The sequence below is a fragment of the Dermacentor andersoni genome, chromosome 4, assembly GCF_023375885.2.
Source record: "Dermacentor andersoni chromosome 4, qqDerAnde1_hic_scaffold, whole genome shotgun sequence".
In the NCBI taxonomy this organism is placed as follows: Eukaryota; Metazoa; Arthropoda; class Arachnida; order Ixodida; family Ixodidae; genus Dermacentor; species Dermacentor andersoni.
In genome coordinates, this window is record NC_092817.1 from 98,579,944 (window position 1) to 98,597,236 (window position 17,293).

The 17,293-nt window shown below is 46.5% G+C and overlaps 1 protein-coding gene across 1 annotated transcript in view; it reads left to right on the forward strand.

Annotated features, from left to right (window-relative positions):
• Positions 1–17,293, forward strand: part of LOC126536528 (dopamine receptor 1-like) — a 532,420-nt gene that overhangs the window by 417,676 nt on the left and 97,451 nt on the right. The window contains exon 3 of the mRNA XM_050183533.3: positions 16,796–16,906. The gene's annotated coding sequence lies outside the window, so the exon portion shown is untranslated. The remainder of the gene's footprint in view (positions 1–16,795; positions 16,907–17,293) is intronic.

Consider the following 17,293-nt stretch of genomic DNA (forward strand, 5'->3'; position numbering starts at 1 on the left):
ATCGAGCCTAAAATAGCAAGGCATTTCTCTTTGGGTTATCGTGCAGATTTCCTGCTTTAATTTCTTTCTTCTCATTCTTGTAAATCTCCATGGTCTTATTTTTGTTTCCATTTTGAGCATCCAATTCGTTGTGTCTGTTTCTCTCACTTTCCTTCTGGTGACTCCTTGTTGTCATTTACACATTTACCCTGTACTTGTTTGCCAACTTTTTCTTGTTTGCGCGAGCGTCTTTAACTCAAGTGCTGTCCGTACACGTATCTACACCTTCTCTCTCCCTTCTCTCGCTTCCCCTTCTCCCTTCCCCCAGCGTAGGGTAGACAACCAGACTATTGACTGGTTAACATTCCTGCCTTCCTATATTACTCTCTCTCTCTCTCTCTCTCTCTCTCTCTCTCTTGTTGACCTTTTTTTTCCATTCTGTGTCCGCGCTTTTCAGGTACAGATACTTGTACACTTTAGCTGCCCATTTAATTTGGTCCATGTTCCTCGGAGTTCCTTGAAAACTAATTTTGCTCTCGTGGTCGAAAAACGAAGCGCAGCTAAAGGATTACATGCATTTGGAACATGTATTTGTTGGCACCAACACAAAGACAGTTCGTCGTTGTGTTCGTTGTCTGCGCAAACTTCGCAATCTGTTAAATAACTTTAGGTGAAATGAGTTCATCGAAATAGCAGACACATATTTCGACGCTGTAACGTCGCATGTTAGGTCTACGCTTAAGCTGAGCTATCTACCAGGGCTGAGTTTTTATTAAGCTGTGTTGGTAGTGAATTCTGTCTTTAGTAAGTAGAACGAAGTTAATCTCTCATACAGTAGCCAAACGTTCTGTTGCAGGTCTATTCTTGAGCGATCAAGTGCACTGCTGCTTGCGAAATGTCGACATGCGCTTTCTTGCAGCCATTGTAGCAGTGCCTTTACTATTACGCTTCCTTCTTATCGGTTCGCTATGTTGTTGATTACAAACCGTAAAAAAGCCAAGCAGCAAATATATTTGTGACATATAATGCTACACAGCAAACAATGTAAAATATGATAGATAGTGCCCTCGTTTCGCATCTCCATGCCACATAAGTTATGTTTGTGTTAATAAGAAGAGAAGTAACGTGTATGTAGGATAGTTTAAAGGCCGCTATGTGCAGCAAGAAAAATTTTGCTGTTAACGGGCAGCGGCAGGACAAGCATGGCGACTTTCATGAATATGTCTTGTTATCGTGCTGGGTGATTCGGAAACAAAAATCTGAGGACGCCTAAGCCCTTCTTATGAAATGTGAATGCGAAAGAATTAATGTCCACTTGAACGTCGTTGAGCGGTCCTTCGAGTTATGAACTTCTCGCGGGCAATCGAGCGCGTTGAGATGCTTGGCCAACACCTCTTTGATAGCGCAAGGCCGCTGCACTTCGCTCCATGACGTCTTGCTACCTTGCCCTTGAATCTAATGGTGACGCTCCCGAGTAAGCCGCGATGATGTTGCCGTCACCGCTTTCGCCGCGCCGGGCTTGGCAATAGGAATTTCGGTCCAAGTAGGGTGATATCATTAAGCAGAGTGCACAGGCCTGCTATCTAGGAGGCGCTGGTTTAGCCCAGTGGGTAAGAAACTCGGCCTCTAAGCGTGGGGTCGTAGCTTCGAGACTCACTACCGCCAACGTTTTTCCTTTCAAATTTATTCTGTGTTTTATACATTAATTTCGTTGTAGCGATTTCCAAGGTGAAGTTAGAACCCAGGCGAGAACTCGCGCGGACAAGGAACGCGCGGATAACACAGGCCTCCGAGAGCGAGGGTGACGTGGCGTCGCGGCGATGCCCTCTCCCCTCACCGAACCTGGTGCGCCAGCACGGCAGCAGGTGTTGCCTTTCGCCCGCTCTGCTCCGTCGAGGCGCTCACGTGACGTGGCGTCGCAGCCAATGGGAAGTCAGGTGCCATTTAGTTGCCACAGACGCCGGCTTTTTCGCTCAGTGGACCATTTGATGCTTTCGCATCAAACAGGAATAACAAATAACCCTGGCTGTCCGCGTAAGGTAAATGGACATTTTGCGTGAGACGTGAAACATTTTGCGTGAAACTCGGATCTTTTCTCCTTGAGATGGGCGCGTTTCTAACCTCGCTCAGGCAGTGCTTACTCGAGAGCCGCTTAAAGTCAAGGCACGGCAAAATTCTAGCTCTGATGACCGAGACGCACGCTATACGCTTTTAGACTGAGACGCATTCAAATACCGCGCTACAAACCCTATGCGTACCCCGCGTCACTTTGCATGAGAGACTTCCGTCGTCATATCGTGACTTGCACTTGCTTCGAAAGTGATAACAATGATAATGTTTTTCCTGTGAATTCTTTCGTGTAATTCGCTCGCTAAATGACACCCTCATCAGCCGCTGTTGCCTGCTGTTGTCCGAGAGCTAAAAGGTGAGTTGGGCGCTAGGTCACTTTTTCTGTCGTTTTACGTACCACTCTCGGGAGCCGAGCTCTTTGTGCTGAAATAGTGGAATGCTGAACAGCTTTCATGGCTCTCATGGGCACATTTCTTTGGAAGTGAGCCGCCAGCACTGCAGCGTCGGAAAATGGAACTGGTTGCGTGGGAAGCGAGCAATGCGTTTACCTAAAGCGAAAGGCAGAGAAGGAGGTCTGGAGCTTAATTGCTCTCTAGGCCCGAACGCAAACACGGTAGAGAAAGTGCACACAACACACGTCAACACAATATAATGCAAGCTGCGAGAGGTATTACGGCTTTTATTTGCCCTGCTGAAACATGCCCGTATACAGTACAATCATTCCATTTCTTTTTCATACTGTAACGGCAGTGATAGAAATTCAGTATTAATTCAGCACCATTTAAAATATATGTAGATCCAACGCACGTGTTGGAGTATAGGTGAAGCGAAGCTTTAACGAAGTGGTTGAATAAATGCTATACAACTAACGTTCAGTTGTATTTACTTTTATCCCACACTCTCTATATAAAACTTCTGTAATGCTTGTGTAGCATTGGCACATGCATGTAAATACATTTAAGGCTTCTATATTGTTGTGCCAAATTGGCACGTACCCATGCTGGATCATCGGTCTTAAAAAGGCACACACCTATAGTCGCCTTTACTGAATGGCTAATTTCGAGAAAACCAAGTATTGCAAGGAAGCCCCTGAATATAATGCACTATCTCCTAAGACGTTGGTGCGCTCAAGAGATGCCTATGAGTCGACATTACGCGTTCAAGTTTTATGCAGGATTTTCTTTTTGAATTACGCAGGACGCAGGTGCGTTTACTCGCACTACTTTGGCTGTCGTCATACCGCATTCATATAGGCATGTTTGCCTGTACATGCGATAGGAGCACACACAAGTTGTGTATCTATATCTGCAAATATATCCGGCAAGAAAACAACTAACGTCTAACTCTGGGCCACATGCAAAGAAAGCTTCGCTTTGACACCAGAAATGAATGGACTGCACGTAAAACGTTCTAGTAGAATCAGCTCAGCACTGCGATGAAGCAAACTTGGTCCTGTGATTGCGGAGGGAGAAAAGGAGAAAAAACACAGGATGCAAAAGGCGAATAGCTTAAACAAAATAACTGTCCGGTCGGTTACTCTGCACTGAGGGAAGGGGAAAGGGTTAGCAAATAACCTGTCCCCTCAAACACGGTCAAGCACCTGATCGCTATCACAGTCTTTCACGCAGCACCGATGCTTCCAAATCGCGCGCGGAATCCGCGAAATGTAACTGATTCCTTCGGGATGTTGTATATACCTCCTCGCAACGGCGTCCAACGTCTCTCTCTCCCGCCAACTTTAAACCGACCGTACTCTAGTTTGTTCCCCGAGTCCAAGGTACTCGGATCTTGGTCACATCTGTCACTGGTACAAAAAAGCGATTCGTACACTAGTAAAGTACTTGACAGTGATTCAATAAGACGTTGTTGGGCGAGTTGCTTCATACTGCGAGGAAATAAATGGACTGCGTGGAATTCAAGACAAGGTGTTAAGAATGGCCGTACGGGGTGGCAACGTGCCAGCTTTCAGCCCGCTGCACGTGTTCCAAGCCCACCAGACGGGGCGCCCTTCGGAGAACTGCGAAGGGCCGGCAGCCACGTGGCGCGCGATCAACTCAGGAAATTGGTACTTGGCCGAGCCACCCGGAAAAAGCAGAGTTCTACGAAGCCCTCTGACGTCGGCACTGAAAGCTGGGCGGTACCGAGAACTGTCCGGCCTTTTCACCTGTGTGTATGTGCGGCACGTGTATGTGAGCCCTCATCCTCCAAGTCGACACACCTCATCCTCCAAAAAGGCGGGTCATCTTGAATGACGTCGAACTATGACGTCGAGCAAGGGCTTATAAGCAGCGTTTGCCGGCTGCTAGTGGGTGCTCGTGTCGTGCTCGTTGTCGGGAGCTGAGTGCACTGTCATACTAGAAATGTACTAGTGAGCTGTGTGCTCGTAAGCTGTTCGCTGTATGTTAGTCTTGCGGGCTCCATATGGGAGTCGCGCTAGACTGCCAATGTATCTTGCTTAAACTGTTATTATGTAAATAAATCCTGTTCACCGAGTTCCTGTCTACGACCTTCATCTCCTTCAAATGGTGGCAGCGGTGAGATAGTCCGACGACTCCTACATCTAGTCGACAGCGGTAGGACCGTCCGACGAATCTTACAAACGACGTAGTAAGGGAGACGGACAAGCACTGGTTCAAGAGATCGCTTGTAGTGCTCCTGTGCTTCCTCCCACGTGCACTCAGTGTTCACTCATGTCCTCTTTCTGTTCCCCTTTTTCTTTACGCCCAGTGTAGGGGTGTCAAACCAAACGCTCGTCCGGTTCACCTCCCTGTCGTTCCGCTCCTTGTTCTCTCTCTCTCTCTCTCTCTTTGACGTCTGAAAGCAACGCTGGGGCTATAGAAGACCGAAGCGGACAGTTCCGAATCAATTTTTACCACCTGAAGTTCTTTAACGCGCACCTACATAGCATGCGATCTTTTTTTTTCTCCTTTTCCTTTTTTTTTTTTGCATTTCGCCCCCATGGAAATGCGGCCGCCCTGACCGAGACACGAACCGGCAACCTCGTGCTTAGCAATTGAACGTCATAGCCACTGAGTCACCGCGGTGGGTTAAATGTATCTTCAAGAACAGATGCAATTCAGACAATAACGCGATGGTGCCAGCACAACGTATGGACCGTACAATTTCTTGCTAAAATTACTGGAGAGAGAACTCTGTCCTCACGATCGTTCAGCTTCCGTGGGAATGATTGGTTGGTGCGTGGATTTGTCTCCATGGTCTCAGAGCTTCTCGCTTCAGATGGCCCTGCGACTTTATTTAGCGCGCTTGGTCTACCTTTACGGGCCTCAATTTCAATGCACTCACATTTCTCTTATCGTAACGGGCAATAAGTACATTGCGCGCATTCATATATCATTGAATTGTGGCAGTTATAACGCAATATTTTGCTTAAAGATAATCAGTTTGCAGAGTCGCACGGCCGTTTGAGGCCATAAGGATGGAGCTAAGGAAAACGAACGTACTAACCACGATTCCCACGCTGGCTGAAACGCCATGCTTGTAGCTTCCATAGGCACTATCACCGCAGTCCCCTCTAGTAATTTTCGAAGGAATTTTCGGGGCATAGACTACGTGTACTTGTTTTCTCGAGCCTCGAGCGCTTGCGCTTCCATCAGAAGTGTGCGTCCTCCACGTACATAGCCGGTGTATACATCATGCACAACGCGGTTCGCGCGCAAATACTCTTCTCGTAAAAAAAAAAAAAAAAAAAAAAAGAGCAGGTTCACTCGCACTGATAGCAGTGGCAGGAAACAACGCGGAGTAGCGAATGGAACGTGCTTCTTTGTGTTTTTGCAGCAGTCGCCTTAACTTTTTTTTTTATGCGTCTGTTTGCGGTGTGGAGCCTGTGCCGTCGGCTTTTAGTGGTGTGCGCGTCAAAACACATCCTTTGTTACGCTACGAGTGAAGTGTGGAGCTTCCGGCTAGATAACGTCCGCCAGCATAGCCAGCCGCGAAGTCAGTGGCGTCGGAACGGCGTTATCCACCGGTACGCGCGTGTTCTATGCCGCTCGGCTCGTGACACACTCTTAAACAAATGTACACACGTTGGGGTGTATATCTGCCACACAACAATAATCCTCATCTGTCTTGCTTGCGTTTCCTTTCTTGAAAGCGTTGCGCTCGATACTTTCCTGTCAAGAATGCCCTGTCATGCTGATATCGCACATGCCGTTCGTGACTTGGAAGTACCGGGCTCGCAGCGTTAAAGGTAGGAAATGCGAACAAGACATATGACGATTATAGTTGTGTGGCAAGGTACGACCCAAAGGGTGTAATTTTGCTTAAGAGTGTAACACGAATAATTCTGTCAAACAACGCGAAGGAGCCCTTCCCACCTCCTCTGCCCTGTTTTCCCGTCAGCATCTTGCGAAGCAATCATTGCGTGACTTCTGAACACTGCACAAGGATGGTTTAGGAAATGCGAAAACACCCGTGTACTTAGATTTAGGAGCACGTTAAAGAACCCCAGGTGGTCGAAATTTCCGGAGTCCTCCACTACGGCGTGCCTCATAATCAGAAAGTGGTTTTGGCACGTAAAACCCCATAATTTAATTTATTTTTTTAAGGATGGTTTAGGCTGCGCGAGCCTAATGCGCGAGGAAATGTGTGACGGGACCACTGGATCTGATTTTCGTCGTGTAGGAGGGAGTCCTGCTCGATATGCCCGTAGAAGCGCTGCAATTAGCGCGTGCTCTGAATTGGCTGCACGGCATAATTCATTATATCTTGCACGTCCGAGGAACTGAGACATTGCACTGTGATTACGAAATCGGCAACTGTATAATAATGCAGGAAAAGCAACAGAAAAAAATGTTGCATCAGCGCTTCCTTAAGCGAAGTAAAAAGAACAGCGACTGTCTTCCTGAGTCTATTTTGTCAGTGATCTTCTTTAACCTATTAGAATAGGTAACGCAAGAGAAAAAGCTGGATGTGGATAGCGAACGATCTTTGAACGCGCAGGATAATAAAACATCGCGCAATATTCTCCCTTACGTTAGCCCTAACTCAAAGTAGGAGCCCTACCAGTGTTCGCCTCTTCAAATAAGCAAGGTTTTTTGCCTCTAAGCCAACAGATGGACATTAGTGGCAAGGCTCAGGGATTTCATCCGCAGAAAGTTTTCGGTATGTACTTCTTAAGACCACGCTGTGGAAGCCAGTACAACGCGCTATACGTCACAGAGCTGCGGACCTTGAGTAGGCGGGCCGTTTGAATAGAGGTGTCTGTCTTAAACCGGCAGTAGCTATAAGATCAGAGCCAAAACTGCGACGTTTAGAGTTCTCGAGGGATTCTTCCTTTTGCGTTGTTTCACCGCCGCTTCACAGCAGGAGCTGTATAGTCTTCTTAAGCTACACCCGAATCACAGGACGATACCCGAGGGTAACTTGGGTCAATATTTATCGACAAGGCGTTCGCTGACTTGAACCGGTCCTGTCGAGCGAATCGGGGATGGCGCGATTCTCTCGGCGCTCGGTGCTACTGTATTCACGGGACCCCCGCGTAGCTGCCGTTCTGGACCGGCTCCAACGATGTGTGCGGACTTCTTGTTTACCCGCGGGGCGTGAACCGTTACGCTCTACTGAAGAGCCACCGCTACACTCGAGCGGATGACGACCCGCGAGAGCTCCCTTAAAGCCCCCTGGGCGAGCACGGCTTTCCTTCCAGTATGTATGCCCACGTTCGCTTTCCGCACGCAGGTAGCACGGCAAAGTAACGCAACTCTCGCCGTCTGCGGCGCGTACAAACCCACGTGAACTGCTTGCTGTCTCCGTAGCTGGAGCGCGCATGTTTGCGCGACTTCCAGCGGTGAAATGACGTCACGTATGTCACTGTGAATGACAGGCGGGCGGGCGGTCAAGGTGACGATTTGCGATCGGCAAAGCTGGCGCCCTACCGCACTGGGCGTCGCTGTGACGCAAGTGCCTTGCGTCACAATTTACGTTTAGCGTCGCACCGCTCGCTTGAGTTTTCTCGAACGGTACCGAGAGCTGCACGTGCTTACATCTAACAATAAAGAAGAAGCGAAAAAAAACAAGAGAACAAAGGGGCGAAGTCATAATAATCACAACTAGGTTCTGTCGTTCCGAAGCTACACCGGTCGCTTACGTCATAGTTCATGGGTTCTGCAAATTAAGATTTAGTCCTGATCACAATACGTGGATGTTTTTGCATAGCATCCTCTCGTGACACGTGTTTTTGTGCGCAGGTATGTGTTGGTGAGTGTATGTGCTGTTTGCGTGTTTGTGTGTTCACTTTGTATATCATTATAATTATCACTTATGGGGTATCAATTATGGAGTAGCAGGTCAGCGGGGGAAACCGGTTTGCTACCCTACAGCGGGTAACGAGAAAACGGAAGGTAACGTGATAAAACAAATAGAGAGAGGCACAGAGAGAGAGAGAGCACAAACAGAACGATCACAACATGGTCTCAGTCACCGCACAATGTCAAACAGGTCTGTAAGCAGATTGGTGGGGTTTGCGGCACTGAAAAATTGGTGTCGATGACTTACCTCTTCCAGCTCGAAATTCCCTTGCATGTATAGGTCGCGCTCAGTGCCTTCGACTGTGACTCCCTGTGAATCCCCTCTCTCGCCGTAGACATCGCATGCAACGTAGAGCGTGCGTGCGCTAACTTGCGAATGCTTTAGTGAACTTCTAAAGACCCGTGACAAGGCAGAAAAGAAAACACGCAGGTCCAACGCAGTGTTGGGGATGGCACGAGCACAGCCTCATCGCCTATTGCTATGTTAGCTGTCTACTTCGTCACGAAGCAGGCAGCTTGTCGAAGGAAAGAACGCACCACCTCTCGGACGGGGGCCCGGAGAAGTACGACGCATATCTAAATACATTTAATACTTCGTGCCCGCTTTATCACAGACACAACTATTCCAGAGAGCAAATAAATGGGCACAAGCTCTGCTACACATACCCAGTGACCCAAGTTGTCTACTAAGTCAGCTGGCAGTAAGTTGCTAATTCGGACAGAATGACCCCAGTTGTCTATATGCATACACAACAGGGAAGAGGCAAGATGTCACTTTAAAACTGAAGCCATGTTGCAGCGCAAAACTTACTGTTTCCTGAAGCGATAGCCGTATGCCTCCTTTGCAAGTATCGAAAACTGTTAACAGGGTGCTTCTATAGAATTGAAGGACCCCGCTGTTACGAAGGGTTTCAGCTGCACTAATTTGATTTGGTTGTATTGTGACGTCATCGCGGCCTGGGCGCTTTACTCATTGCGACGTTATAGATACCTTGCACCAGCCAGAGGGCGCTACGACGTTTTCATTTATCACCCCAGCGGCGACGGCACCGACCGCTACGGACGCGAAGAAAATTAGCGACGTTACAAACAACAACGACCCATATTTTTGATCAGTCATCCGAATGTTGTATATCGAGCTTTGCCAACTAAAGCTCAGGTATGTTCACGCTTTTGATCTTGATCGTAAGCATGCCAAGTCGCGCGGAGCTTGTACACTTCGCCCTTTCTTATCAGATATCGAACACTCCTTTAGAGATCGGAGATGTGATGGTGAATATGCATCGTCTCTCTCCCAGTTTGCTTCCACCGTTCGCAAGGATATGTGCTCCAGCGCTGTTGTAACTGTGGAAAGCTTGAGCTCGAGGTGCCTGTAGCGCGTCATCCGTGATTCAGCTGCCGTGCCAGCTTTTATAAAGCACATCAGGTACTCGTAAAATTTATTACGCTTCCGGCAGAGGCGGTGTTAGGCTGCAGTTCGCTCGTTTCATGCGGCTGACGGTATGAATTCGTCTCGGTGAATTTCCAATTTAAACTAAGGCGTACGAGTGGCCGAGTGAACGAACAAGCAGAACAAGCACTGTGCCTCGGCTTTATTGAGCGCCGCTCAAAGCCAAAGTTTGATAATGAGGGTGTTCCTGCAGTACAAAAAAAAAGAAGAAAACGAAAGGAAGTGTTTCGAACGCGGCGTTTTAAATTCATTTCGGTGCAGAGGCTCATTTGTCATCTGGCAACGCCGGAAGAAGGAAAGCATTAGAAACGTGCATTGCGCATATATCTAGGAAATCATGCACGCCTTAACGGCGCATACCACCTTGCTTTGGCAAAAGACTCACGCACAGTCGTTTGTAGCGCACAGCATGCCTTCTTGAGCTTCTTTTTTGGTCTCCTTACGTTCCGGCGCAATTTCCTGCGCGAGCGCAATGGTGATCTATTTTCGTTACTATACGCTACCGTTATCGCTACGGCTCTGCCAGAGCCGTAGCGTTGAATACGGAACTCGCACCTTCTGCCAACATTTATGCGTGATTAAGAAGTGATGTAAAGGGGGGAAAAGAAACGCAGCCGAATGCTTCCACGATAAGATAGTGCGGTGACATCGGAAAATTTGTTGAATTTGTTGGCATGGTAGGAGAGAACCTGCTGATGCTGGACAGGGGGTCATTGTAAATCATTGTAAGAGGCCTTCATACTGCAGTGGACATGAATAGATAGATAGATAGATAGATAGATAGATAGATAGATAGATAGATAGATAGATAGATAGATAGATAGATAGATAGATAGATAGATAGATAGATAGATAGATAGATAGATAGATAGATAGATAGATAGATAGATAGATAGATAGATAGATAGATAGATAGATAGATAGATAGATAGATAGATAGATAGATAGATAGATAGATAGATAGATAGATAGATAGATAGATAGATAGATAGATAGATAGATAGATAGATAGATAGATAGATAGATAGATAGATAGATAGATAGATAGATAGATAGATAGATAGATAGATAGATAGATAGATAGATAGATAGATAGATAGATAGATAGATAGATAGATAGATAGATAGATAGATAGATAGATAGATAGATAGATAGATAGATAGATAGATAGATAGATAGATAGATAGATAGATAGATAGATAGATAGATAGATAGATAGATAGATAGATAGATAGATAGATAGATAGATAGATAGATAGATAGATAGATAGATAGATAGATAGATAGATAGATAGATAGATAGATAGATAGATAGATAGATAGATAGATAGATAGATAGATAGATAGATAGATAGATAGATAGATAGATAGATAGATAGATAGATAGATAGATAGATAGATAGATAGATAGATAGATAGATAGATAGATTAGACGGACGGATACCGATCGTAACATGACTTTCTGACACGGGAAAACGCACTCAGGTCAATCAAATGCTGCACTATACCACCAGGATCTAAGTCCAAGCAAACTGTCTACTGAGAAGGAAGTTTAACTACCAGCGTACTAACCCTGAGAGCACATTATGACGTGGCTACTCATCATTCACCAGGAGTTGTAACAGTTGTTTGTACAAGTCAGTATGTTGTGTGAGATGTAGGGCAACCTGTTCTTGCCCTTTAAATTAGTCCGTCCTCTCCATCGGAGTCGACCCGTAATTCGATATTTTGCAGCATGTCTTTCTAAAGAAAGAAAGATATGCTGCCTCGCCGCGTACCTTGTGGTTATCAAACATAATGACGGATATTATTCGCATTGCAGTGCTTTTATAGAGCATATTGGCAGTTTTTGGTTGTTATACACAAGTTACATGACTAACGCCGTGGGACACAGGCCTAGAAAATTCGCAGTGCTACAATTCATAGCTAGAACGCTTCTTGAAAAATTCCAACCAGGAAACAACAACATCCAGACCAACAAATATGTCACTAAAAATATAAACGCGACAAGGTCCAGTCTGTGACACAATCACTGCAGCATTGTCGGACGAAACAGTTGTAGGAAAGCATCACTCCTTAGCCCAAGAAAGGATTTGCAGCTTTTTACATTTATCTGTAGTATTTGTTTCTGCTTTGTTCTTTCCTATGTTTTTCGTATTCGGAAAGCCACTTATTTAGTCCTTGTCCTTCGCGCTGTACGTCATTTTTTTATCATGAATTACCAACTAGCCCAATCAACCAACCCAGTTCATTTATTTAGGATGCGCACACGCTGCATTCCTTGCGACACCGACCAACCCTCAACTAGCACGTCTTACGTGCTGATTGTGAATGAAAGGTTCGCGAATCGGACTTCAGATGTTTGTATGGGCAGGATTTCCCCTTTCTTTCCTCCCTTCTCTCTTTCTTTCTTTCTTTAGTTTGTTCGTTCGTGCTTTATTTATTTATTTATTTATTTATTTATTTATATTCATGTGGTCCACGATACGTTTCTTGTGCTGAACACTTTCGCACAAACTTAGTCACAGCTTTTATAGCTTTACGATAATCAAAACTACGCACACGCAGTCAGCAGGCTTTCCTGGCGCAGCCTGTAAGAGGCGAACAAAATTGAGCCTGGGGATTCGGTTTTAGCGAACTCCCGGAGTGGAGTCATGCTGCGGCAGCGTCATCATAGCCGCGCTGAATAATCAGGAAAATTTAACAAGTTTCCTGCTGCCTGCCGCACCTTCAACTTCGTCTTCATCTCTCTTAGTCTCCTTGCTTTCGAGATTTGCAGATGCTTAAAAAGTTCACATTTATGCTGTCTTTTTTTGCGGAGTGAAAAAAACGCCGCGCAGGACTCTCGTCTCAAGCCGCAGAGAGCAGCAACAATTCGCCGCAGGCTTTCAATTTGACTTGGGCGCGCCCGGCATCGCTCTCGGGTGAAGGAATAAGAAGGAAGAGGGTGGCTGGGAGGGTGGCAGCTTTATTCGACGATCTTTAATCTTCTTCGCAGGAACTCCGTAATGTGGTTATATCAGCATGCTTTGAGGGAAAGCGTTGGAAAGTTCACAGTTTCTTGCACAGTGTTTTTTATTATTATTATGATTATTATTTATTTATTTGCTTTCGCTTTCTTCCATCTTCACGTCGTCATCGAGTTCTCGCGCGCATAGCTTATTTCCTTTTCGCGCACTTTTGCGAGCGCTGGGATGATCTGCGGAGAAGCTTCTTCGTAAAGAAATTTGAGTGGGTCGCGCGCTGGAGCCACTCTGTGGGTGTGTGCACCACGACGACACCGCCAACTAGTGCGCGCCGCTACCTCGCCATCCCGCACAAAATTTAGGTGGCGGCAAATCGGGTTTGCCCAGACAAAATGGCAGAAAAAAAAAAGGACGCGGACATTTAAAAGAAAAAAGAAGAAAGTGAAGCCGTACAACGAGCGTAGTAATCGAGTCTGGCGCGACGATGGGGACGAAATAGTTTTAAAGTGGGTTGCACCTTTTCTTACCCTCAACTCTCCCCTTTTTTTTTAAGTAGAGCATTACACTTTTTTATCTTATCCCCCCTGTTTTTTTCTGCTACCGTTTCTGCAGGCTGCTCGGAGAGTTTGTCGGTATATAGTTTGATGCGACTCTTGAAGCCCTTACCTCTTTTCCGCTAGCACTGTCTACTACGGCTTTTGTTGTACGCTGGCCTTTGCTATCTCTCTCTCTCGCTCTCTCTCTCTTTTCTTTCCAAGTTATGAATGAGGTGTTTTAACTGGTATGATTAAAAAAAGATCTGGGGTCTTATGCGCAAAAACTACGATCTAATTATGAGGCACGCCGTAATGTTGGGCTCCCAGCTAATTAATTTTGACGACCGCGGTTATTTAACGTGCACGCACTGCATGGTACACGGGCGTTTCTGCATTTCGCGCCCCATCGAAATGCGGCCGCCGCGGTCGGCATTCAATCCCGCAGTCCTGTGCTAACTGGTATGTTCAAAACTGTGCAGCGCAAGGAATGCTACTACTAGCGTCGGTTTCCCAAACAGTCCATAATTCTAAAAGTCGCTTAACGTCTTTTAATATGGGTTTAGCTGAACTGGCTTTGCAGGTAGTGCCACCAATGATGAAGCTCTGTAAAGCAAGTGGTCACAACGATAGGACCAAGCACTCTTTACGTTTCATTCCTTTCCTTGGTTCTTCGCATTGCGTCTTCTTATTAACGACGATCACAGAGCTCTTCACCTGTTATTAACAGTTGGGAACAAATGCGTCCGAAAAAAGTTCGTCTATTGGCAATATGCGGGCGACCGCATGTAAATGATTAATACAATCGATGGCACAAAGATATGAAATGCACTTGGCGATGTCAGTGCGCGTATAGAGAGGCATCAGGTCAACCTTGGTGATGCTATACGGAAATGTAGTCGACTTAATAAGGGCTAAATCTACCCTAACAATGACACGCTTGAATAGCGCAATGCAAGAATTCTGATGTTCAGTATGCCCAGCAATAAGATATGAGGTTAGATGGTAAGAGGGAGAACAACTTTATTCATCGCGAAAGCTCAGTCAGTGCGCGCTAAGTAAAGGGAGAGGTAGTCGTCAGCCAAGCCTAGAACTATAAAATGTCTGAACAGTGCCTGATGATAGGGAGATGTCCACGAGCCGCTGCTCAAGGGTTGCAGGTGTGTAGTAGGTAGTAAGCAACCACACACCGCTCAGGTAGGACCATTTGGGCTAAGAAAACCACAATGAAATTCAAACTGCCAACATGAAAACGTCAACGGTGGCAGGGCTTGCTGCCCTGCGTGCTGCTGTCAAATGCCTCCTGCAAGAGACGTCTCAGAAATGAGCCATCTTTTGCGACTCTAAGGCAGCACTTCAGAGTCTGCATTTTGCCCTATATCATGGGTCTCATGAGCTCTAGAGTGTGTTGTGCTCACCTCAATAGGACCACCGCGTGTCGCGCCACGGGGTCGTATGTATCGGAAAAACTGTGTGTTCAGAGCGCACCTCGTCTAAAATTAAGTAGCTCCGCAGGTGATATGAGGGTAATGAAACAATTCTAATCCAATCTCTCCGTATTCGTCGTGCTGGCCGCGTTAGTCTGCCCAAGTATGAACGTAATCTCGGTTGTGATGGCTGGCCTAGCCTACAAGCACCGGCGGCCCATCGATTGACGTTCTTACGCGCTCGTGCCCCTTGCTCTTGAGAGTTCTGTCGCCGATCAGCGAGCACTGGTTCTAGTTTTATCAGTATATCATAGGTTTAGAAAGGCGCGCCTGTATGCGCTTATTGCACTTTCCTTCTCTGTTCCTGCTATATATATATATATATATATATATACATTTTTTTTTGACCGGTCACTTGTTGCTGCTCGCAAGCATCCATTTCCTCTCGTCTTATGTCCTTACATACCCATCTGCTCGTGCCCTTTCACTTTCTCTCGTTTTCTGCTCCTGCATGTTCCCCGCATAGCATCGTGCAAGAACTTCCACGTCTAAATTATGCGCCGTACATGGAGACAACCACTTCTGCTAAGTGAACCCTCGGGGGGAGGGTGGCGAAAACACGGTCTACACTCGCCATACCATACGGCGGACGCGCCTAAAGCTCACCCCGCCTTTCTTTATTTACTTTGTTTTTTTCGCTGTCTGTTTCTACCCTAAGTTGCCTATGAAACGAGAATGCGGACGTCTTGGTATAGCCAATCCGCAAGCTTCTTACCAAAACGTTGAAACTGAATTTCCCTTAGGCACGTGTGCTGTAGAGACAGCCACGAACCAGACCACTTAACCAAGTCGGCAAGATGAACGGGGCGAATTCTTGACCCGCGGCAAGAGCATAGCAGCTCGTACAGCAGAGAACTCAATTGATTTTTCCTCGGAGCTACTTAAAAAACAGCGGCCTTGAACAAGTAATAAAGGTAAAATCAGTCATTAAAGAACGACATGTCGCGGCTTAACGTTTTGGTTTTGTAGCTGTCAGAGCTTACAAGAATTCCGGTGTCACTCAAAGTGCCTGTATGGGCGCTTCTTTCCCGAACTCTGACTATTCCTTGAGCGTTACATTAAGGCGGGGAAAAAATCTGTTACCAACCACTGAACTTTGCTTTTCACCCTTGTCTGTCCTTGCGTATGAACTTGTGCCGGGCTCCATCGAATTTTCGAAGGTAGAAAGCTAGACCTAGTATTGGAAAGTTAGGCTTCTTTCTTTTAATCGCCGTGGTGGCGTAGTGGTTTTGGCACTGCGCTGCTGAGCTTGAAAACGCGGGATAAAATCCCGTACGCGGCGGCCGCTTTCGATGGGCGTGAAAGGCAAGAACGCCTGTGTACCATGCATTGGGTGCGCGTTAGAGAAGCCCAAGTAGTCAAAATTAGTCCCCCACTACGGTGTGCCTCATAATCATATGGTGCTTCTGACGCGTAAAACCTAATATTTTTTTATAGTTAACTTTCGTCGTGAGTTATTAGCGCCGACTTTTTTTTTTTTTTTGTAACAAGTTTCTTATTTTCTTAGGATGGCTCGAAACTGTTTGAGAATGTAGAAATGGCGACACTATGTCCGTTGGATGAGCGAAAAGCGTTTCTTGCGGAAGAGTTATAGCCGAACACCTTTAAAACGGGAAGTGATTGTACCTGATGTCGAGCATATTTCGAATAAGTTCCCGTTGCAGAATGTTGCAGTTTTCGGACGACTTCTTTGACTTCCCCAAATTTCGCACACTCTACAAAAGCAGGCTTATTTGTAAAATGTCACCTAAACAATTCGTCACGAGACAACGGGTTACAACGAAAACAAATTCCACGCGCGCGACAGTCGTATGGAGACGCCTGGATTGAAGGAAAGTGGAACCACTGGTTACCCGGCCCGGTGCTCTGCCAACTCAGCAGCAAGGCCATTGACGCTGACGTGCCGATGGCTACGTTTGCGTGAGCCTGTTAGAGTGGGATCGAGTCGGTTTGTCGGGCCGAAATAGAGTTGTCGGGCTCATGTGCAATTTTACACGGTGTGCAAGTTATTTGCCGTTTTCTCATTCCGAAAACTTGTGTGCGCAGGTGACGTCACCGTGTCAAGCCGGGAAGCCAGTGAAAGCTGCCGGAGTACGTTCCCAGCTGCCACGCCGAGAATTCTAACCGCTGCGCTGACATCCCTCCGAAGATAGTGAGGTATGATTAAAGAAGCCAGTATGATGCATATATTGACGATGTGATTAGTTTGGCAACATGCTAGGATATATTGCAGAACGCGAAATAGGCGGCCATCTTTTGGCCTAAGAGCTAAAGTTCGCGTTCAGCTCCCCTCCGGAATGTGACGCGTATAGGTATTGCAATAACGTTTGAGCTGGAAAGTTTTGATTTTCTGTAACTATTTCTGTAACGAGGATGGCCGCAGCCCTCCTCTTTCATCCTCAAACCTTCAGTCAGCCACATCCGGCGTTCTACTTCCCTCTTTCGTCAATTCTTGCTTCGTGAGCTCCGTGAGAAACATCTCCAGTCGATATCGCTCCTCGGTCTGCCTTCCTCGATCTTGCTTTCTCCATTCACTTCCGCCCC